Source organism: Trachemys scripta, chromosome 5 (genome assembly GCF_013100865.1).
Source record: "Trachemys scripta elegans isolate TJP31775 chromosome 5, CAS_Tse_1.0, whole genome shotgun sequence".
NCBI classification, from domain to species: domain Eukaryota; kingdom Metazoa; phylum Chordata; order Testudines; family Emydidae; genus Trachemys; species Trachemys scripta.
The window spans coordinates 71,247,493-71,271,124 of NC_048302.1; the positions used below are offsets into that span (position 1 = coordinate 71,247,493).

Consider the following 23,632-nt stretch of genomic DNA (forward strand, 5'->3'; position numbering starts at 1 on the left):
TGATGGGTAGAAATTATATGGCCCTATTCATGAAATCCTCCGGTCAGCTAATGGAAGGTTTGGAGTGGGACTTGATACATAATCTGATTGTTTGGGGCTTGGGAGAGGGGGTCCCGTTTTCTATTTGGTTTTGTATTGTTTTGTTGTAGTAACCATGGCATTTTAAAAAGAGGAAATTGTACAGGAGTGGGCATATTTTTATTTTCTCATCTAGACACTGCTTTTTTTCAGCACTATAACAACAATAAAAATGTAATCGCTAGCATGTCGGAGTAAGATATTTTGTAGCAGGGCTGCAGTTCAGATGAGAGTTAGTTTAGCTTGGTTAATGCCAGGTTTGGGATGCCAGATGATACCTGTAATATGCAAGTGCGATATACAGTTAACAGAACAACCACTATTACCGTTGTCATGGTCCATGTATTAAGTAGGTTTTAGCCCACGAAAGCTTATGCTCAAATAAATGTGTTAGTCTCTAAGGTGCCACAAGTACTCCTGTTCTTTTTGCGGATACAGACGAACACGGCTGCTACTCTGAAACCTTTCTTGTGTGTGTGTGTGTAAATCTTCGCTGTGAAATTAGGCAAACTATGCAATTGTGGCATGCTCCTAAAGACGTTAGCATCCTAAAAAATGACCTGTAACCAGTTATTTAGGGGCTTGCCAGATCCTGCATTTTCTGTGCACCCAAAAGTTGTCCTCATTGTGAAGAAATGCAAGATCAGGACTTTGGTGTACTCCTGCGTGAAATAGGAAAAACTGAAACCAAATGTCGAAAATGCACAATGCATGTATAGCTTACAAATATTTCAAACTCCTTTAAAATTGTATAGTATCAATACTGACAAAATTATGCTTTGAAATGGCGGTGAAAAGTCTTGAAGTGTACTATTGTCTTAGTCATATTTATTAAACTGAAACCTTAAAACAATAACCAAAAATTCTCTCTCTCACGCACACACGCACATGCCCCGTTATGAATAAATCCATATAATATCGAAGTATTAATTAATTGTAAAATAGCTAATCAACCAGAAACGTGCATCTCATCATGTTTCTAGTGATTATTGACTGGACGGCCAATTTTAGGATTTCCCCAACGCGCACAAACGTTACATAAAGGAGGCTGAACACTTCTGGTAATTTTAAGAAATCAAATAAAGTCAAATTTAGAGCATTGTTTGTTCTGTTTTTTAATCGTCTAACAAACTGACGGGTTTTGACCAGAGCTGGAGATCACTCAAGCGATAATGGGTGGAGGACTGTGATCCCAAGGAAGTGTTTGTGTATGTGTATGTATGTAGAGGGTGGTGATGGTGGTGGATGGGTATTGTGTGGATGATGAAGGGAGGGAAGGCAGAAATCAATGGAGCTATGACCAGTTACACCAACTGAGGATCTGCCCCAGGATAGGCTCGAATGGGCCATTATCTGGGCCTTGTGCATAATGCTAGTGCCAGACTGAAAATAAGGCTTTTAAAAACCACAATTTGTCGGGGCACTTGCTTAGAACCACGAGATGAAAATCCAATGTTTTATTTCAGGTTGGAAACAACAGCCCGAGTTTTAAGTACGTCTATTTACCTGAAGCTTTTTGGTCCAGAAATATGGTGGACAATCGTACGTCACGCATCTGTATTCTGAACTTCTAATTGTGAGGACTGCAAAACCGCCCCTTCCACCCATCTCACCTCCCCCTAAACAAACAGGTGAGAAAAAACCTTCCTTCTCAAAGATTATAATATTTTTACAATCTGCCTTCAGTCAAACGCCTTGCTAACCACTCGTAACGCAGGACAGGAACCATATGATTGCACTTGGTGTAACTGAGGGCCAAAGTTCTTTAGTTTTTTTTGTTTTAAAACTGTCCGATGAGAGGGCGGGAGATTTTGCTACAGAATGAAATGTCTTGTTTCAGTTTAACACACGATCTGAATGAGCAGCGTGTGCAAGTGCAGCAGAGCATCGAGTATCGTCTACTGGGCAAGATTTCACATTAATAACGAAGGTGATACAGTATTATATTGAGAAATTAATATTCTTTTGCACTAACCTTTCAGTGAAAGTGCCATTATCAGTTAGCTTCATATTAATCTCACCCGAATACCAAAAGTATTCTGACTTGTTTTCTATCCAGATGCAAGAGTTGGTGTCGAAAATGACTGTTTTCCTTTCAAGGCAATAATGCTAAACCAACAAGGTTGAAAATACACGCGAAGATGTGACCTCTGCAAAACCTCACAGGCTAAACAGGTACATGGAAAATCTAGGGCTCTGTTCTGTTTCATTTAACTTAATGGCAAAGCTGCTCTTGATTTCATTGCAACAGCATCAGGCCACACCCCAGTTCCTTTTCCAGTGCTTCACGCTCAAGGATGAAGTAAAATCCTAGACCAAACCTATAAAATACAAGGTGTGTTAGTTTCAATGCAGCTCTGCAACTCCATTTACTGTTTCTTGCCTCCAAATCTCCTTTGATCGGTCTCTGTCCTCCCCCTCCGCCCACGACTATCCCCTGCAGCTGCTGCTGGCACAGAGGTGCTGACTGCACGCGGGATGTCGCATAGCTGACCCAGATCTGCCTCTTAACGCCAAATGGCTGGCATCCGAACTATTAAACTGGTGCAGCTCTGAAAGCGGTCCCAAACTTTCCCCGAAAAGGATGTACCCACGAGCAGTGACAGAAGTAGGCCTGATGTGTGAACCGAAGCAGGAAGAATCTGAGGAATTGGTAGAGCGATTCCTTGTTCAGTTCTAAACACAGCTAATGTGCTAAAATCCAAACCTCCACCGAACGGTTCTAATTAATCAGGAGTGAAAGAGGCGCTGGGCTGGCTGACTCACTGGAGGGAGGTACCTGTGTGGCTGGAAGCATTTAGCAGTTTCCAAGGCGTGAATTCTTAACAGGGTGTGAAGAGTAATATGAATTTGACATAATATGGGAACGTGGAGATTTTCCAAGACAGGCAGGTTGAAGCACCCCTTCCCATTTGCAGACAGACACCTTGTTCCTTCCCCGCCTACGTTCTCCAGAGGGAAAGGTGCAGTTGAAGGCCCTGGTAAGTGCAAGAATGCCAATATTATGGTGCCAATATAATTTGGCGTTAAGAGGCCAGATCTGGGTCAGCTATGCGACATCCCGCGTGCAGTCAGCACCTCTGTGCCAGCAGCAGCTGCAGGGGATAGGTGCAATACTGGCCAGGAAAGGGCTAATTTATACGCTATGATTTTATATCGAGAGTGAGACTAGGGGAAACGAAATCTGAGCTGGTTTGTGCCCTTATAAATGACTCCCGCAAATGAGCAGGGTTTTCCCCTGACCGGGAGCTAGCTAAAGCTGCAGGTGTGATCATTTTCGGGATCGGGAATTCTAACATTAACATCCCGGAAACAACTTTGTGAAATGCACAGTTAGAAGAGACAGTGCACATGTCCGGAGAAAGGGGGTGGGGTAGACAAAGGACTCCTATTTTTCCAGGGGTTCAGTATTAATACGGGTCCTGATTTTTTTTACACTAACAACACACTAAACGTTATTAAGCTAGTGGCAGACAAACCGGGCTTTTAACTCCCTCCTTCATTTCAATATATCAGAAGCCTGAACTCCAGCTTGCAGAAAGTTAATTAAAACCACCATCCAAAAGAAAATGATTCAGAGCTATCTGGAGCGCGAAACTAATGACCCAGAGCAGCTCCTGGGAATAGCCAAGCAGAAGCAGATATCCAGAGCCAGTTCCTTCCCTACCCGGAGGAATCCGGATCGGATGGTGGAAAATATGGTCATTGTGTTTTACGCCGCGTTAGAGGTAGTAGAAAAACTTCTATTTATTGCCAGTGATCCTGGAACAAAGAACGTGTCCGTTTGTGGAAGTGGATCGCTAGTTTAGATTGAGTTCTTAAAAGCAAACACCATCAAAACCCGATTCAAAATTCGGATTCAACTTGAACTGCTTTGAGTGTCAGAGAGAAATCGATGATCAGATAATGACGGTGCTGAGTGAAGTAAAGACGAAACCTCATGACAATAAATTCTTTAAGAAGGAAAATCCTTAGCCTATATTGATGTACATTTAGTGTGGGTTGCAGCTGAACCACATAATTATGTGCTTTTTTGGTCGGAAAACGTGTATTTTGGTTTGCGGCTGGTGTTTAGTGCAATTATATCATTTTATATCTGAAAAATATGTCATCAGTTTGTGGAAACAGCATATTAATCTTCATTACAACGCCAGTTATATGTCATTAGAAATGGCGAGAGAGAGAGAGGAAGGCAGTTTTTATGTGTGTTTAGTAATAAACCTTATACTTATAAATGAAGTTTCCGTGGGCGTGATTATTCTGTTTATATAAAGTTATGTCACTGAGATCTTTAAACCACGGATACCCAACTGTATGCTGTAAAAGATCGGACTCTCCCAGGGTAATTAAGAGCTCTTTGCTTTGTAATTCAGGTGGAAACACCAACTTGTCCACTAATGTGAAGAAGTCCAGTGACTAGGTTCAGAACAGTTAGTTGTATTTGTTGCTACATTCCCCCACAATCCCTGGTTCCTGATGCTGAATCCCTCGCCCCCCAGCCTATCCTTTACCCCTCTACATCTGTGCCTCTGTGCCCCTGTCAAGAATCGCTTGTCCTGCCCTTGTCCAGACGTGTTGATTGCCTTGTCACCGACTCATTGCCTTTCCCCTCGCTTTGAAAGCGTCGCTTTAAGGTTGGATGCGAAGATATTATGTAGTGCGTTCCCATGTTTAAATGTGTCCTTACAATTGAGAAAAAATCACCCCAAAACCCTAAAATCACACCGAAATCATCATGGATACAAATGGATAAACATCAGTTCTCATCCGAACAAAAGAAATAAAACATGTGTGTACCCAAATCAGTGGTTTATCACCTTTCCTCCTCCTCCTCTCTAGCCACTCTCCGGTTATGCTCTTTAAAAGATTTGCATTGTGAAACTACATGTATTTAAAAAGTGAGAACAGTCCGAAATATAAACACCAGACAAATATCTCAAATATGATCTAATTTAATTAGCCATTAACAGATATGGTCACCCTCGAGTGATTATTACAATCCATAAATTATAATTACATTGAAACTCCCTCTCCGGAGGGCAATTAATGGCAAATTTATCCACGGTATTAATCTAAATCCGGTTGCCAAACAGTTTCCCTTGCCTAGTTTGCCCAGTAGAAAGAAGACAGTGGATGGCGCCCGAGTTCACTCAAGTCAACCTGCTGGTTGCTTCTGAGCCTTGCACAGAGTGGCAGAGAGTAGGCAGGCAGCAAACACTGTGCAGAGAATACAGCAAATCATGGTCCAGCTGGAGCTGCAGGAGATAAATTTCACTTTATTGGTTTCCCAACAATACAGAATCCAAATAAAATGGCTGCGTGTTTCAGAGCTGACGCCTTTGGTACAGCTCTTTTCCTCTGTTTGTTTTTCTCTGTCTGGTAGTGATGACATCTGAAAAGCTAAGAATGTAGTTCCCAGTCAGCCAAAGAAATTGGTGGATTTCTGGCAAACATGCGATTGAACATTACCCACTGCAATCGGATGTATTTTATCTAATGGAGAGAGCTAGAGGCTCATTAATGTATGCTAAGGTAGTAGTTTCTGATCTTTTCTGCATTATAATGAAACTTTGTTTCCACTAGATTTGCCAGAGCTTATGATTACACAAAACCGAAACCTTGGTCTCTCCTTCCTAAAGTACCAAAAAATGTAGTTAGATATTAAAGCGTTTCTAGTATGCATAAGACAAACATTAAGCAATGCAAGCAGTTACAAAGTAAATCAAATGTTGCTTACCTGTTTCGTTCTTCAAAATAAAATTGAACTATTTTTTTTAAATAACGCCTTCGATTTTTTTTCTAAATGCCATTAGTAAAAAAATCGGTCAGTCCCTCTTGGTGTGGGTTTGTTTGTGATTGGTTTGTCTAAATAATTTCACCAAATAACGTCTCAGAGAGAAATCTCATTTCTATCTATTTCGAACAAATTGAAACATACACAAGGGAGCCGCTTACATGACTTTTGCTCTTTAAAATATCATGGAAACCCGGACAAGATTTCTGGCTCAATGAGCAACTCTGGACATTCACAGGATAAAAAAATAAACAGCCTTCTGTCTCTTTCTTTAGCTGCTACATCAGTAAACCCCTTTCTGCGCCTAAGAGACTCAGTTTAAAAAAAGGAAACGATTTCCACCCCCAACCCTTATCCAGGTACACTTAAACATAATTGTCCGTGTTAAGAGTCACAAAACCACGTTGCATGGGAAACAACCTTCCTTCAAAGCCCGCTAATGGTAACACGATTCATTAGGTTACTTAATCCTAATAACCTTGCTAGCATCAGTCTCAATGACCCAGCCCATTAAAACACCACCAGTGAAACCCCATAAAACAGGCCAGGGGAATGTCCAACATATGAACACATTTATTAGCATTATGTTTCGGAGATAACATTGCTCTGACTCCCCTGCAGTCTGCTGAAACGTTCAGGCAGGTTGTGGGAATGAAAGTACTCGAGTTCCGAACAAGTCAATCACTGGACACCCAAAAATGCGGGCGAGAAAGGGAACAGCGTCACCGCCAGCCGTTGACATCCCAGTTAGAATGTCTTGCCCTCACATTCTTGGGAAGCTCATTCCTGGTTCTTGTCGCTTTCTTGTCTGGTCCAGTCTTGGTGGTGCCGCCCGGATCCACATGGAAAAGCGCCCCGCTTCCCCACGCTGATCGCGGAGCAGAGGAGGTTAAAACGGCCTTTCATGCCAGAGGAAAGGGAATCTGTCAAATAATAGCTACATTTGTGGGGAGCAATTTTTCTGTGTGCCTCTGACTAGCCACTGGCAGCCAAAGCAAAATCAAATGCACCAAGTCACGCAGCGATGGTAAAAGAGAATTAACTAAACACGTGCACTTTTACCAAAATGTGTTAATGGAAAATTTCAAAAGTAGCATGTCTGGAAGAGTCACTTCGGGGGCAGGGAGAGGGGGAAGAAGCCGCATTATTTAATTCCCCACATTTTAGACAAATAAGATGCATTTTCAGTGCTCTTGTCAGGGATGAGGTCTCTGTACCGAATGACACTCGCGTTGCTATAGTATTTGTGGTCATGTTAAAGCAAAGTCACACACGCATTTATCACAGGCAACCGAGATGAGCCAGGAGATGCTTGTAGGCCAATCTGTGCTAGCCACTATGCAGTGCAGCTCCCCATTCATTTAGGCGGGGCACCCTGATGAAAGTCTTCCTTACTGGTGCCCCCACCGCTCCCACAGGATCAGCCCCTGCATGGGGTTCTTTCCCCACTTATCTTGACTTAACCGTATGGTTGTGCTCCTAGATCTGCAGTTAGGTAAGGAACTGGAAATATACACAATCTTCCTCAACATCTTTGACATACAACCTTTTTTCTGGATAGGACTTTGAGAAGAGACGCTATGTTTGTACACTAGCGACACAATTATATATGTTAGACACATGTCTATGCTATTTTATAGCAAGGCAAAAGCTGGCTTGCAACGGCCCACCTCTTTCCCTCCCAAACAGTAAAGGCAGTACCATGGTTTCCAGATATGAAGGCTCCAATGCTGGAGGCCTCAAAAAGCACATCTTCCATTGACTGCAACGCAGGATCAGGCCCGAACTCAAGATAACAAGAATAAAGCCAAGAGCATATTTAAATGAAAGTAACCGAAGTCTGTAGAACTTAGCCACTAAAATATTAGCAAGTTCAATTTAACTGTCTTGGCGCACACTCAAAAATCAATGAGAACAGAGAGGCCAAAATTAGCCGCAAAGCTGCTCTGCCAATAAGAGTTTTCATTGCTATTGAATGTTTTATGTCTGATTTCTTATCACAGCCCTATAGACACTGGAATCGGATAAATATTTGGTGCTGCTCTTGCAAACCCTTACTCCGGGGAGTAATGCTTTAGCTCTCCGAGACTGACCCATTTACATCAGTAGAATTACTCGGATGTGTAACCGCTTGCAGCCCAATGTATTACATAATTAGATCCGCTGCAGCTTTTGGTGTGAATATTATACATTCGTCAATGGGGCGGGGAGACGTCCTAATCAAGCCACTTAATCAAGCAGCTAAATCACAATTGCATGGGTGCTTTGGTAGTCCCAACGAGATGAACAGTATGTTCTAGTACGCTGGTGCACACTTCCGAATCCGCCAGTGTTTCAATTAAAACCGCTTATTTTTCTAGGGGTTTATAACTTATAAAAATTTGCTCCGGGCTGAAACTTGCATTACCACGCCCCGTACTAGGAGCGAAGTTTATTTATTGGTCTATTTTACACATTTTTAAAAAACAGAAATAAAAGTAAAAGCCCTCCCAACACATTCACTCAATCATTTTTAAAATAAGGGAGTTCAAAGAAAACCACATACTAGCCCTTTCAGAATTAAAACGCGAAATTATTATTTTTTAAAAAGTGCCTATAAATTCAAACAAGCTTTCTTCCTGGAAGAAGGCGGCGGAGGTTCGGGGGGGGGGGGGGCGATTCTGCAAGCCATTTGTTCCCAATTTGGACTGTGCCATTTTTGGCATGGAAACAAACAAAAGAAAAGAAAAGCAGCCCCCTCCCTCCGCAGAGACATTTGTAAAAAAATATATATTTTACAATATTCTTATGAGTATTTGCATGTCTCGATATAACTGATCTGCTGGAATATAACATAACAGCTGCGCTTGAAAGTTCTGAGGTATTCTTCTAAATGTCAGTGCGACATCTTCAGAGCAACAATTCATAAAATAATGGATCAAATCTATTGCACCAGACTACACCAAAGAGTCAAATGAGCAATTGTTAGCTAACTATTAAAAAAAATGTGTAAAAGCAGATTTATACACTATACGTTAACAATAGGAATTCATTATGTTCTTCAGCTAAAACCTTTTGAAAATTAGACAAAGAAACATTTATATTGTGTAATGGATGCAGATAAGACAGATTAATACTACACTTTAAAAAAATCTTAACTAATTTACAAATGATCCTAATTAGAGGCTCAACCCTTCTACATTTCTTGCACTCTGTACTTTTTTCTCTTTCCTTTTCATTTTCCCTCATGCCCGTCACAGTAAGTAAAACAAAGAAAAGTAAAACATCAATCTCCCCATATTTAACTAATTTTAAGGGAATACATCCATTTCTTAAAGAAACTGATCTATCTCTACCCCCATTGAAGTCGCAAAGTTCCAATTCTGCTTGGGTATGGCGTATAGAACCCTGTCCTTTCTATGTTTGAACAAAACCAAGGATGGCTTCACAATCTACTTTGCGTGTGTGTGTCTTAGTCTTATAATTAGTCCATTGCGTTTATCTGAATATAAGGTGTGCAGTTCTAAAACGCATTGCTGCAGGGTAGAAAGCATTTACAGCATGAGCTCCTGTTTGGGGGCTTATAACAGGTGCCAGAATTTTATTCAGGAAAATCTAGATTTGCAAAAATGCATAATCAAATTTAATGAAATAATCACGCTTCCTATGTTAAGCCATATGTGTGTAAGGAAAACAACAGAAATGTAAACGTTTTAAACACCTTTCTCGCTCATGAACTTAAACGCATCATGTTTATATATATATATATAAATGCTGAGCTATTACACTGAACTATTGCTATCCTTTTTAGAAGTCAGTACCTTTTCACAGTGCTTTCTGCTAGGGCGTCTAAGTATTGTATGAAACATAAAATGTATTTATTTCGAAATCTGTAATAAGTTAAGAGAGTTATTTAATTTTATTGGATAAATACTGTATATCATACAGTAAATAATAATAATAATAAATATAATTTACAACCTTTCATGAACACTCTATTGCTTTAATATGTAAACTAAAATATACCTTTAAATATACACCCTAAGTGATTTATCTATAGAAAAATAGTTTTTATATCCACAATCAGACACCTCGCTTTATATATGCATTGGCATGGTGTGATATAAATATTTTTATCAATGTGACAATGAAATGTCAAAATTAGCCACTAATGTCACCAGCTACCAGCGACTAGTTATTGTGGGTCATTCAAAATATAATGTATATATATAAAAGTATATAAAACCTTTATGCCACTCTTTTAAAAAAGTTTTAGAGATTTTAAAAGGGTGTTACTGGGACTCTTTTCCTGTGCTTTTACCTGCAAACGCCAGAATCCCTTACCATGAATACTTCTGAATGGAGTTCAGCGGGGGCGACAACCGGTAGAACCAATTCAAATGTAAAATCTCTTCAAATACCATGGACTAGCTTTCTATACATAAAAATGTCATGATTTTTAAAGTCCAATATCTTTGGACCTTCCATGGCTAGAATCAAGTATTATTTGCCCGGTTGATACGTTGGTATTCTCTTCTTCCCGACTCTATCAAACTCCTATTTCTAACCATGCAGAGTTGGGGACCTGAAACTTGTCACTTGAATTTTGGGCTAGTGAAATTTTGGAGGGGGAATTCCATATGGTAGGAGGAAGGGAAGAACGAACGATTGTAGTGGCAGGATCTTTACTTTTAAATCGCAGCTGAAGCTGCTCAGAGGTTTGGAATGCTAGAAGAAGTCTTAGAAAAGAAGGATTCATGGGCAGAGTACATGCAAGATAGTCAAAGATGCATGTGGAATTCCAATTTATCACATGACTCTGCAATCTTTTATAGGGGGTGTGTTTAAAGTGTGTGGGAGTATCTATAGGTATACTTTAAAACTGTGATAATTCTGTGTACAGAAAAGCTGGGATTCTCCCTTTATATGGTGGGTATAATTTAATACCATGCCCCCTACAAACAGTAGTGTGATTCATGGAATAGATTGCAGAATCATATGATGAATTGCACGTCTCATACATCTTTGACATATCTATATGTCACGTGGGTAAATGGATATCACAATATATGTCATTTCCTATATATTTGTACTGTGCCTATCCCAATGGGACCTTGAGGTGATACCACAACGTAAATATTAAAGTATCTAACTATCCATGTGATACACCACAGAGTCATATGATAAGTGCATTTATCATGCACCTTTTACTATCTCACCTGTGCTTTCCCCTCTAATCCCCAGGATTTATTTTAACATTCCAAACCCTAAGCAACTTCAAACAACTGCATTAAAAGTAAATTCTGGATGAGAAATGTTTTCTTCTTCTCTCCACAAAAATAAAATAATATAATAATAAATATTAAACCTGAGGCCCAGACTGGGCATTGTTAAATCCTGAACCTGTAACAGCTTTACTGACCATGAAAAATCTCAGTCCTTTAAAGTCTGATGTCACATAGCTCTGGGGTTAGAAATGGGATTTTTATGCCTCTGAAAAAGAGAGAGTCCTATCTTCTCCAATGGGACACCCAGCTCTTACTTTCAGCCTTAGAAGACCCAGAGAGAATGGACTTTAAAATTGTGCCATTATTGTGGACAGAAAATCGCAATAACTTTGGTTTAGGTGTGTTTTTCTAAAGAGGTTTTTATGACTCCCTCTGAACCGTTTACAGTTTGACTCAGGGTAACTAAAGCACCTGTGTTTTTTACAGACGAAGGGATAAAAACATATTTCCAATAAAAAATTTTTAGAACCCCCTAAAACAATGTATATACACATGATAAAGAATACATGGTGATGTTATGTGGTTTAACAGTTTATCTTCAGTAGCTTGGAATGACCTGGCTTGTTCACAGGGGAAAACAATAAGTAAGTTATCCATGTCATCCAACATGCTAGTTGATAAAATATTTATACCATACTTCACCAGCATGTATTCTGCATATGCCACATACCATACAGAAAGACAATTTTAGGAATGTGTTAAGGGACCTCTACATTTTTATATTGGGATTGTTTTATGCTTCTCCCTATAAAAGCATGTGTTTTGATTACCTTGAGTCCAAATGTCCAGGCTGAGCGGGAGCTATTAAAAAAAAATCTTAAAAAAACAAAACAAAAAAACCACCACCACCACCANGAAATTCTAACAGTATATTCTTCAAGAGAGCTAGACAGCTTCAGAAATTCATCAGTCCTTAAAGAAAAAAACATATATCTCTCTCCATTTCTGTAAAGGCAATATTCATGTTCTGCCATTTTCTGTAATATATCCAAATTCTGAATTTGACACTCTTAGTATTACTATTGGGAAAATAAAAAAGTCTTACAACTTCTTTTATTGGCTGTGTGCGTGCGCGCGCACCACACTGTGTGTATGGTGTACATACAGAGTGTGTGTGTATATATATATTATGTAAAAAGAACAGGAGTACTTGTGGCACCTAGAGACTAACAAATTTATTAGAGCATAAGCTTTCGTGGACTACAGCCTACTTCTTCGGATGCATCCGAAGAAGTGGGCTGTAGTCCACGAAAGCTTATGCTCTAATAAATTTGTTAGTCTCTAGGTGCCACAAGTACTCCTGTTCTTTTTACATAATATATATATACACACACACTCTGTATGTACACCATACACACAGTGTGGTGCGCGCGCACGCACACAGCCAATAAAAGAAGTTGTAAGACTTTTTTATTTTCCCAATAGTAATACTAAGAGTGTCAAATTCAGAATTTGGATATATTACAGAAAATGGCAGAACATGAATATTGCCTTTACAGAAATGGAGAGAGATATATGTTTTTTTCTTTAAGGACTGATGAATTTCTGAAGCTGTCTAGCTCTCTTGAAGAATATACTGTTAGAATTTCATTCTTACATCAATGGATGAAAACCGAGGTGATCTTGCAGACGACGTCTCCTAAATAAAGATAAAACGTTCACTAGCTCATACGTTTTGCCAATTATTCTCAATGACTTGTGTATTTTTTCTCATGGAATGATAGAAAATGGTTTTAAATCATTAGAGGTCACTTAGAGCCAGTCCTGATCGTTTAGTAAAAATAACTGGGCTATTATAGAGATAAACGGAGCCGGGGTGTCCATCCTAACATACTTAAACATCATGCCTCAGTTTAAAAAATGCATTCACATTCTTCATATTTCACAGTTACATGCATTCTTTTCTCCATTGGGTATACTTTCATCAGGCCATAAATGCATGAACAGATGAGAGTGTGTGTGTGTGTGTGTGTGTGTGTGTGTGTGTGTGTGTGTGTGTGTAAGAGAGAGAGAGAGAGAGGTCTGTGTATATCTACATGAGAGAACTGCATACCTTTATATGAGAGTTCAAAAGATAAATTTTGATCACTAAATTATACTATTTATCTGTAGAAAACGTCAGGGTTTATATTTCACATCATTGTTGGAGAAAATATTATTTAGGTAAAAATGGTTACAAATAACTTAAAAGCGGTAACTGCTGGATGTGGTTAGTTCCTTCTAAACAAAAAAACAAACAAACAAAAAAAACCCCAAAACCGTTTGTTCATTTTGTTCTTGAATTGTATGCCAATTTCACATAGTTGTAATTTACAAAACCTTTATACTGTCTATGTGGAACGGGGATGTTGTACATTAGTTTCCAAATTCATCTTGTGCTTTTAAATAAAAACCATGCCAATAAAAAGTAATGCACCCGCGGTGGTGAAAACAGAACAGAATTTCCTAAGGAGTTGTTAACTGTGTTACCCTGGCTATTTTGCAAAACAGTCCATATCCGCTTAATTAGATTAGATCGGAATAACATGAACTTCCTTTCCCTAAACGCTAACCTAACGACTCGATTTTAGACTCCAAAGCAAAAATGAACAAAAATGTTTAAATAAAAACGATCCAGGACCAAATTATGCCTGCTTTACTTTTCAGTTTAGTCCTATCTAAATCAGTCCTTTCAGCAAAGCGAGCGAGATTTGGTCCTGTTATATTAGACTAAAAGTATACATTCGGTTAAAGCCTTAGAGAAATATACTATATGTGCATATATATAATATACACAGTATAAACAAAAGTTCTGTATTGATTTCACACACTTCAGCTTCTGTCCTTGTCTACTTTACCTATTTTCCAATTTAAATATGTTCATTTCTTGAGAAAGGTGTACTGCAAAAGTGCATGACAAAGATTCATTGTCTGTGTACTCTTAAAATCTTTTGCTTGGTAAGGTACTACTTGAACATGATCTGTTGTTGTAAACGTGTTTTTATCACACTGTAAATTACTGTCACATTGACAGACCAGCCGGAAATGTAAATCATTTCATATACCTAAAGTTATGAAAAAGTTTGTTAAGTTTCTGGATCCTAGGAAGGTCGCTGTGCTGCTGGATGGATGGCTTGGGAAAAAAATTGTTTACTATTTTTCCAAGCCACAAAACGTCGACAAACAGAACTGCTGGCTCCATAGTGCCTGGAACTTTGAAGAGAGCGAATGGACAATGTGCAGAGTCCTTTCCTATGACACCCAGGCCAAAGCCACTTGGGAGGTCCTCAGTCCTAATGCAACCACAGCTAACTGCTCCCAACAGGAGGCTCTATGGATCAGGCAGGGTCACAATTATACTTCTGCTAAAGGCAAGAACTTAAAAAAAATGGGAAGCGGGTTTGGCGGGGGGTTGACATCAAGCCTTTCAATTCACCAGGGAAAAGAAAGACTGAAACTTGAATTTAGTGGGAACCTTTTACCAGGGGTAGATGCATGAGTAAAAATATACTCCTTCCATCCAAGCATTTTTCAGCGGAAAAGCCCCTACTATGGAGAACTGGGCTCAGGTGCTCTTTAAGAAAAGTTTTTCCACAACCTGTATGTTAGCTATTGAGGATCATGAAATAAAAAGTAGCATAATGTGGAGAAAGACGAGCAACCTGGCTTAAGTGTCGCCGATTTTGCAGAAACAAAACTAGGTTTGTATCGAGTAGATTAAATATAAGACCGCACCTTTGTGTCTGTGTATATTTGTTCATGCGACCCCCCCCCCGAAATAAGGATAACAATAAAGCAACCCCTTAACCATGAAATACTTTTGTGAGAGGTTGGAGAGGAGTTCTTAGAAAACATCAAAGGCTTGGTATCTGATTTTTCTGTGACGGAGTTATGATTGCTTTGTTTTACTTATTTATATTTTAAAAAGTGACAGAGCGGAGGTTAGACAAAAGTACTGAAATATTGCAGCCTGAATAGAACCACTGAATAATATGCCTTGCCCAAGATCACTCCTGTTTATTTAAAAGATCTAAAAATCAAGAAAGAGCAACAAAAAGTTTGTTTTCTTGAAGATTCACCTCTTCAATTACAAACCGGTCTAATATCAGGCACGGTTCAAAAGCGGAGTCACTGAGCCCTGCTTTGCTGCAGGACAGAATGGTATGAAATCCCCGGCGAAGCCTTGCAAACCCACACTCGTTATTTGCCGAAGCAACATTACAGCGACCAGCCTCCGCCTCATTCACTGCCTGCCAAGAAGCTGAGCTGGGGATATTTTTAACTCGAGTATTTAGCTCACGTGTTGCTAGCTCCCCCTTTTTTTTTTTTTTTTGGTTAAATCTCCCCGTCAAAATCTAGTGAGCAAGATTCACAAAACAAACAGAAACATGAACAGAAAACTACCAACTGCGCAAAGAGAAAGAGGAGTGTTTACCCACCATTCTGAAAGGAAATTTGCGCTTCCTACCTGGTAATTCAAATAGCATCCTTAAAAGCAAAGCAAACAAAACAAAAAGTATAATTCAACGTACTGCGAGGTAAAGCACTGAAATGTGTATTTGCTTTAAGAACTAACTAATGCAATGCTAAGAGCGTCATTATTTTCTCTTGGCGGGACAGGACTGTGCTGTTGAGAGCTACATGACATTAAATTAAATGTATAATTCTTTGTTTGATCTGCAAATGTTGTGGAAATTACACCCGGTCTGTTACTTACACACACAGAGTAACACTGAGCCAGCCAACAACGTCACAAAGTACTAATCTGGATTAGTCTCAGTGTGTGAGTGTCCGGATTCAGTCTGAATGAAGGGAGCAGGGCGCCTTCTGCTTGAAGAGGTGTAAATTCCTGGGAGTTCTTCTGAGCCTGCTTTGTGGGAGTCAGGGACAGGAACTGCTGCTAAAGGTTGGTTGGTTGCTGGGCCGGCTCACACGCGGTTTAGGGGTATTTGCTCGTGGTGGGTGGAGGTCTGTGCTCAGGGTTCCGTCCCCTATCCACCCCGAAGCGGATTCCCCAGGCTCCCGTAGGACAACGCTAGGATCAACTGGATTCCTGTTCCCCTTAGGCGGGACCACCTTCCACCTCCCCTTTGCTGCTTCCCCAGGAACCGCTGGTTAACCGCAGAACCCGGAGCCCAGGGGAATCCCTCTCCCTCTCCGCAGATTCCCAAGGCCAGACTTCCTCGGCCTCTCTAATCGCTGCAGAAACTCGAGGCGGGTTTAGGCCTGGATGACTGGCAATGAAGGGGGCTCCTTCTCCGTGAGGTTTGGCGCAACCCCGGGGAATCACAGGCGCAAGAAGGGCAGTTGAAGGAATACAATCATCTCCCGCGATAGAGGGAGCTCAGCCCCTGCCCGGAAAGCTTCTGCACTTACCTGCGGGTTCTCTGTCCTTCTTGCCAACCTCTGTTCCCATCAGCAGAGCAGCGGGGCTTGTTGTGGTCACAAGCGGCCGGGGACAGCCTGGCAGGCCCACAGTTGGCACCTAGGGCTGGGACCAGAGGGAGGCTCCCTAGCAGAGAGAGCCAGAGAGAAGAAGCGAAAGGAAAACTTTTGTTCAACTTTTCCCGATTCAGCCGAAGTGACCTGCAGTATCTGGAGAAGGTTTTTGAAGACGTTTAGGAGGGAGGGAGAGAGTTTTCTGCTGAGAAACTCAATCTGCCATACAGTAGCGGCTGCATCTGGGATCTGTCACAGCTGACAGCACCACAGGGCACAGACATGATCTTCTGCACAACACTGCAACTCCCAAAAATACCCTCCTCAATCAAAGGGTGTCTGGTGAACCTGCATCACGCTCCTTCGCCAAAAGGGGGAAATATACCTGGACTAATTATAAAAAAACACCCTTCCGTGGCAATTTAATAAAATAAAGAAATAATAACAGTAATAATAAGGGATGAAGGGTGATGTCATATCTTGATGATGCAAAGGCCATAAATGTAAGAATTGGCTTTGTGAGATTCCTCAGAATGACTTTAATGAATAATTTCAGAGACAGTTACGGCTTTAAGCAATTACTGAGCGCCTCTATGAAAACCAGATTTTAGAAACGTATGAAGGACAATCCAGGCCAGGCCTTTTGCTAGCCTAACATTCACCCGGCACAACAACACAAGCGCAGCTACTCCCGCCCCTACCTTCCAATTCTCGATTTCTGTTTTTGAAAAGCTCCTTCTCATACTCTGCACTGACTGAACCCACTACGGGTTTAATTCGGCTAAACGGCCACTCGGGTTGCTCTCTTTCTCTGGCCCCACTATTCAATCTTTGCTCAGGTATTGAGTTCCCCGTAAGAAGATCAGGCCATTTGGAATATGTTTGTTTCAACAGACTAAACAAACCTGATGCTGGCTTGTTTTTGAATGATGTTTTATTTTTAAAGCTTTTTCTCCTCCTGTATTTTATTATAGTTGTTTCTTTGTCTTTTAGACCCATTTTTAAACCTCTATTAGTTTGCGTGTATATACTGTTTTGTATTCATCATACGCAGCTCTGTTAGCCAATAGCAACATATGGCATATAAATAGAGCCCCTATAGGAGACTCAACGGCTCTGTAATCTCCACATGTTTATTCAATATACGTGGACGGAAAGAGAGTCTTCTGCTATACATTAAAATATCGCTGTCCATTTTTCAAATACTTTGGGCTGCAACACACCCAGAGAGAATTCTCCTTTACACGCCATTCGTGATTAACAAATAAACAGGTTCGAAATACAGACTGAGCTCCATTGTTTCACTAATATACTATTGCTGGTCTCAGAAACGTACTCCTGATTGTATTATTTAAGGGTAACAAACCTAAACGCCAGTTCTCTATTGACTGTAAGCGCTTCTGGAATCTTTCTTTCTTTCTTTCTTTCTTTCTTTCTTTCTTTCTTTCTTTCTTTCTTTCTTTCTTTCTTTCTGACAAGCANTCTTTCTTTCTTTCTTTCTTTCTTTCTTTCTTTCTTTCTTTCTTTCTGACAAGCATATAGGGCCAAATCCTTTTCGCTTCCTCCATGCCTGTCGTCCTTATCCATTCATGGAGCCCTCATTAACTTCAGCGAGAGACCATATGCAGCTGTAGGGCTAGCAGGATTCGGCCCATGGTCTGAATGCACACATTCTGATGGTGTATCTGATGATGTTTCTGACCCAAATAATGCAGCTTCTCAAAGAGAAGGGCCCAGAAAGGCATCAGACAACTTTTGCCTTGCACACCATCAGTGACAATTACAGAGCTCTTTCGCACAGCTCTGACATGGGATTTACTCAGAGTTTTGGTCAGATTTCTTTTTTACTTTTTTTTTTTTGTACAAGCCCCAGTGCTACATGTTTTCTTTATGGAGGTGGTGGGGAGCCAAACGCGCAGCATACTATTTTCACTGATTTAACAAGGAAACGTTCATTTTCCTTTTGAGATTATAGATGGTAGAGGTTTGTGGTGTTTTTTGCTAGAACAAAGCTAGAAATGGGATCCCATAACCTTTTAGGGGCACATAGGGCTCTTTCGCTTGGTGATACTATTTTACCCTGAGACATTAGTCCTTCAGACAAATACGCCACCATTATCTCTCGCCTTTAGAGAGGAGATCAACAGTTTTTTAATCCCCCCTCTCTATATATGACAATAGTGCCGCTTGAAATGTACAGTTTCACAAGTGGCTGTATTCTTACAATCCCTTTTAAAGGATTGGAAGTGGACCCCAAATGCCAAAGTTGTATTTTATTGATTTTTTTTTGCTTTATTCTCCCGGAAAATGTCACCTAACGTGTAAAATGATAATGATGATGATGCAACAGAATAATATAAAAATATCCCCATAACGTGTGCTCAGGCTTCCTGCTGAACCATGCACAAACATGCAAGCTGTTAATTATTATTATACTCTCATTGCCCTGAAGTAAATATGATTCACTAGAATTTAATAACAGGTGCAAAGTCATCTCTTTGCCAGCAGCGCTAGCGTTCATTGAGGTAGGAAACTCATTTTGTTTTACTAAAGGCTCCAGCTTGCCCGGCTGGTTGTAAATCGGACTACATGTTGGATAGCGGTTTTGTGCGTGGGGGGGTGGGGAGCCTGAGACACAGATTCCTGGAACGTAAAAGTTGCACTTTGCTTCACTAATTTGTTCCTGCCAATACATAAGGTGGAAAGCTGCCTAGCTAGTATTTACTTTGGAAGACAGCGCTCTGATCGAATGCAAACGGAGAAAGACTCCACCGCTAACACTCGTGCAGGGCATTTGCAACGTGGAATGCACTAGTGTATTTCCCTGTTTCTGATGTTGGCAAGAAGTAAACAAACAAGCTTGCCTGGAAATCTCAAGAAGCAAAATCCTCCGAGCTAAAAGTAAAGATTTTTTTTTTTTTTTTTTTAAATCCCGTCCCATTGCATCCGCATTCCAGCGGGCGGACTGGACTTTAGATAGAGTTTGGAAAGCACGGCGATGATTGCACCCAACTCGAGAGCAGGATGGCTCCTAGCCGTCTGATCTGACGTCAACATGTCTCTAGGCTCTTGCTGCAAGATAGAGGGAGCAGAAATGGGGGAGGGCGGGCTGTAATCACTCCCAGATGTCTCTAATAGCAGATATAAAGACGTATATAGTGCCTAAGAATAAATTTGTAATCAGTGCTCTACAATCTGATCATCAAAGCAACAAAATTTCTGGAGGAAAATGGGGGGAAACATCATACTGCGTTTGGGGGAAGTAGGGGGAAGGGCCACAAAGACTTCCCAGAAAGCAACAGGCCTTTCGAATCTAAATGCTTTGTAGAATTTATGTGAATATATAATTCAGATAACAACTACGCTTTAATCTCTATTATACTGTGCAAGCTGAAACAGCTGAGCAGTAATCGGCCAATTAGAAATGGAAAAGATTGGAGCTGGTTTTGAAAGGGAACATATTTCATAGCCTGCAAAAAATGATAAGCGCTAGTTATTACAGAGTGGATTACAGTCGCAGAAATGTGGGATTCGTTTCCTTTCTATCACTTAATGAAGGGCTTTTTTTGGGTAGGGTTGAGGGTAGAAGGATTTAAAATATGTTTTCAGGCGCAAAAGATAACATTTTATATCATTAAAATGGTGCAGCGTCATCGTGGGGCTCTTGCTTCATGTTCGTTCTCTGAAACAGCAATCTTGGTGCTTTTCCCATTTACATCTGGAAATTTCAGCTGTCGTGCCACGGGTATCCACAACCTTTATGGAAAGGCCCCATTACACCTATCTTTGACGCCATCTTTGAAAATGATAAATTAAACATAATTATCTACTCGGAGATGGGGCACTGTAAACTGATAGGTGAAAAATCGGTTATTCATATTCTCTCCTCCTCCTTCTCCCCCCAGGAAAACATAGATTATATGGAAATCCAACAGCGTGGAGTGCTCATAAAACAACCAAAAATGACAGCCATGGCACCGAAAGAACGGTATCAACTATCTTCATCATCCCGGGGTGCATAAAACCTGAAGACTCCCACTACAATTTCTGCTATTTAAAAATCAACGAGCTTCCTTTTTAATATCCAGACTCAATAATATTGCATCAGAATAACCTCAGTGATGTCATGTTTACATACTTTCCAAAGTGATTTGAATAGTAGAAAACGTAGGCTTTGCACCCCACATAGTGCAAATGCTTTGAAAAACATGAAAAATGTTACCTAAAGGTAACGTTCAAGAACAATTATATCACATACTAGACCTAAGCTATCCTGCAAAGAGAGTGAGAGTGAGGATCTATCAATAAATCCAAACTAATGCTACTAATACGTATACTGTTAAAACAGAAAACAGTTTCCATTCCTACATTTGAACCAGCCATAAATTCTCTTGTTTCAATTTCACTGTAACACAATTTCACTGTAATACGTAAGGTTTTAGGAAACTTATTCTTAATAAAAATGTAAAATGTGTCATGCCCTCATCCATTTGTTATTATCTCAGTCACAAGAAAAGTGTAAGGACAAATTCTGCTCCCACTTACACCCAGATAAGGGCCCGATCGACCCTACTGAAGTCAATGAAAGTTTTGCTATTGACTTCAGCGAAATCAGGATCCGGATTCCTAAATCTGGAGTAATTCCACCTAATTTACACTATGGGTTAACACCAAGGTAATTGAGAGCAGAATCTTCCCCATATCTCAAAACTACTCATTAAAGTTTCTAGCTTAAACAGGACCTTTTACATTTATTTTTAAGAATCATTAGTGGTATATTTCCATGTTATTTTACATTAAAGTCGTCTCCCTTTGCTCGCCTCCAGATTCTACAAACTCTTACTCACGTGAGTAGTTCTTCTCTCTCCAGTAGTCCTACTGAATTCATTAGGACTACTGGGCGATTAAGGGTTTATAGGACGTAATTTTAAAGTAAGGTATTTTTGTTGCTCAAAAGAAAAAACGAAGGTTGTTTTTGAGGCAGAGGACACAGATAACATTGTGAAATCTTTTCCCAAAACAACCAACCTAGATTATAAAATGACCGGTGAGGTACTTAAAATATTGTATAAATACTGAAAATGTTCATAAAACTTTTAAGATTGTATAATTATACAGTTTGGCTTTACACCTCTGTTCCTCATTCTTAACTTTTCCTCTCAGATTACCTGTAGAATAATATGGAAAGGCCTAGCAATTATTAACTAGCAAGAGTACACTGATATTTTTTCCCAGTACCATCTGTTCATAAGTGCCTTTGTATCAGCGAACAGTCTGTGTCACTGAGTAGTTATCAAGGAGGGCAGACATGGAATATATGAGGAGGTAAATATGTTTAGTAATGACCTTAAGAACCTAGATACAGTTTCTTTTAAAACTCTTTCCGAGAGAGCTGGCCGTACGGCTGTGGAAAAGCTTCTGGTTCACCATTCAGAATGTTATCAGCCACACAGCTCCTTTAGGAGATGTGGGGCCAAGGCACACTGACATCCCAATCTACCATCAATTTACCTTCCACCGCCCTGCTTCCCCATTTAGCTTTTAACGTCAAAACCTACATTTTTGTCGGCTCCGGCCTGTCTAGGGCTCTTGTGATTTAGCTCCAGGAATGATTGCTCCTGAGAAAATGGCAACATCCTCATTACCAAGCAATTAAAATAGATCCTTTTTAGCGGGTCCAAGGGTACAGCCAGTTTGAGAAATGAAATGCAAAGGGAGAGTTCGTTTTTCGTGTATAGGAAACGCCAAAAAGGCTACTATCTTCACAATGGCATCCTGAATCTGCCAGAGACGCGCTGGATCGTCGGGCTATCATGTAGCCAGATACAGATTACAGCCCTGCATGGCGCTGGAAGTAAAAGGAAAGAAACTGTTTTCCTGATTGAGGAAAAGGACAGACCACAACGAAAATACAGTTTTAAAGAGTATTTTCACTAGTGCCTAATGCAGCAAGACTTCCGTTGCTCCGTGTTTCTAAATGATTGGCTTGTGCTTAAAGATCACAAATTAAACGCGTGTATTAAACACACAGCCAATGGTATGAGGATTCAGTTGATCGATAAAACAACCGTGTATTTGCAGACAAACAGTTACCGGTTAATACTTCTCTAATCTGGAGTTGTAATTAGTAGCATCTCGATATGTCTCCCATTGTAATAGCTGCACCATTGGAGCCTTTAACCTACCTTGGCAACATTAGCAACGTCAAACACAAATGGAGCAGGGGGAGATCTTCCACTATCAACTGGGAAGCTAGCAGGGAAGGAAAAGAAAACAAAAGGGAGACTCTTCTCTCGAAGTGTTATAAACAAAGGCAAGTGTCTGTAAACATAACCCTACGCCCAAACACAAACCCAGGCTGCCTGACCCGAAGGGAGAAAGGGCACATCACTTTTGCTTAGTTGTTCTAACCCTTCAACCTTCCTATTGTCAGAGAGACTGGCAAACGGTGTAAGGGCTCTCTTATCTTTTTATGGGCAATTGCAAATCTACCTACTCTTATTGTCAGAGCTGGCCACAAGCCACTTAATTAGGCACTACCATAAAGGCAGGAGAGTAGGTATATACCCCCTGAACTTTGTAAGAGAGCCAGATTGATTTAGATTACATTCGTGCAAGAATCCGGAGGCCACAAAAATATTAAACTGAGGTTTATAGTACAGATAGAAACCATTTTCCATAATCCCTGAAAGCTTCCTTAGGTAAACCGCTTGTTTAAAAGTTTAGCAGTTTACAAAGCTGGATTTCTAGGTGTAAATACAGTAGGAAGTGTCCTCAGAACGCTGCAATACACTCAACATTTGCTTTGGTTGGACTGGCAAGGTGAATAGTCAATTTCGAGGAATGGTGATGGACAAAGATGATAGTTTTTAACTGTTCAGATACAAAGGATGGAAGATGGGATTGAGGGAAGCAATTTTACGTACTAAAAGTAAAGGGGCAAATCGCAGGCAGTTGCTAGCCTGGAGACAGGAGAGGATAAAAAAAGATGTGCTCACTGTGGCAGATTGGAAACGTGCGGCCCAAGAGAATGCTGGGAACCACAAAGTTAATATTAAGTTCACTGCATCTCATT

The 23,632-nt window shown here is 40.3% G+C and overlaps 3 long non-coding RNA genes across 5 annotated transcripts in view; 1 reads left to right on the plus strand and 2 right to left on the minus strand.

The window, feature by feature from the left end:
- Positions 1-16,913, minus strand: part of LOC117877565 — a 41,811-nt gene extending 24,898 nt beyond the window's left edge. For 2 of the 3 annotated variants that reach the window (XR_004645758.1, XR_004645757.1), the window contains exons 1-2: positions 16,495-16,913; positions 12,737-12,778 (exon numbers count right to left, since the gene is read on the minus strand). This is a non-coding gene — a long non-coding RNA (uncharacterized LOC117877565). The remainder of the gene's footprint in view (positions 1-12,736; positions 12,779-16,494) is intronic. The other variant, XR_004645759.1, reaches the window with a different exon arrangement.
- Positions 5,015-6,844, minus strand: LOC117877568. The gene is made up of 2 exons (XR_004645762.1): positions 5,816-6,844; positions 5,015-5,333 (listed from the first exon to the last, which is right to left on the minus strand). It is a non-coding gene; the product is annotated as an uncharacterized LOC117877568 (long non-coding RNA).
- Positions 15,457-21,031, plus strand: LOC117877566. The gene is made up of 3 exons (XR_004645760.1): positions 15,457-15,656; positions 15,844-16,024; positions 20,463-21,031. It is a non-coding gene; the product is annotated as an uncharacterized LOC117877566 (long non-coding RNA).
- The last annotated feature ends 2,601 nt before the right edge of the window (positions 21,032-23,632 follow it).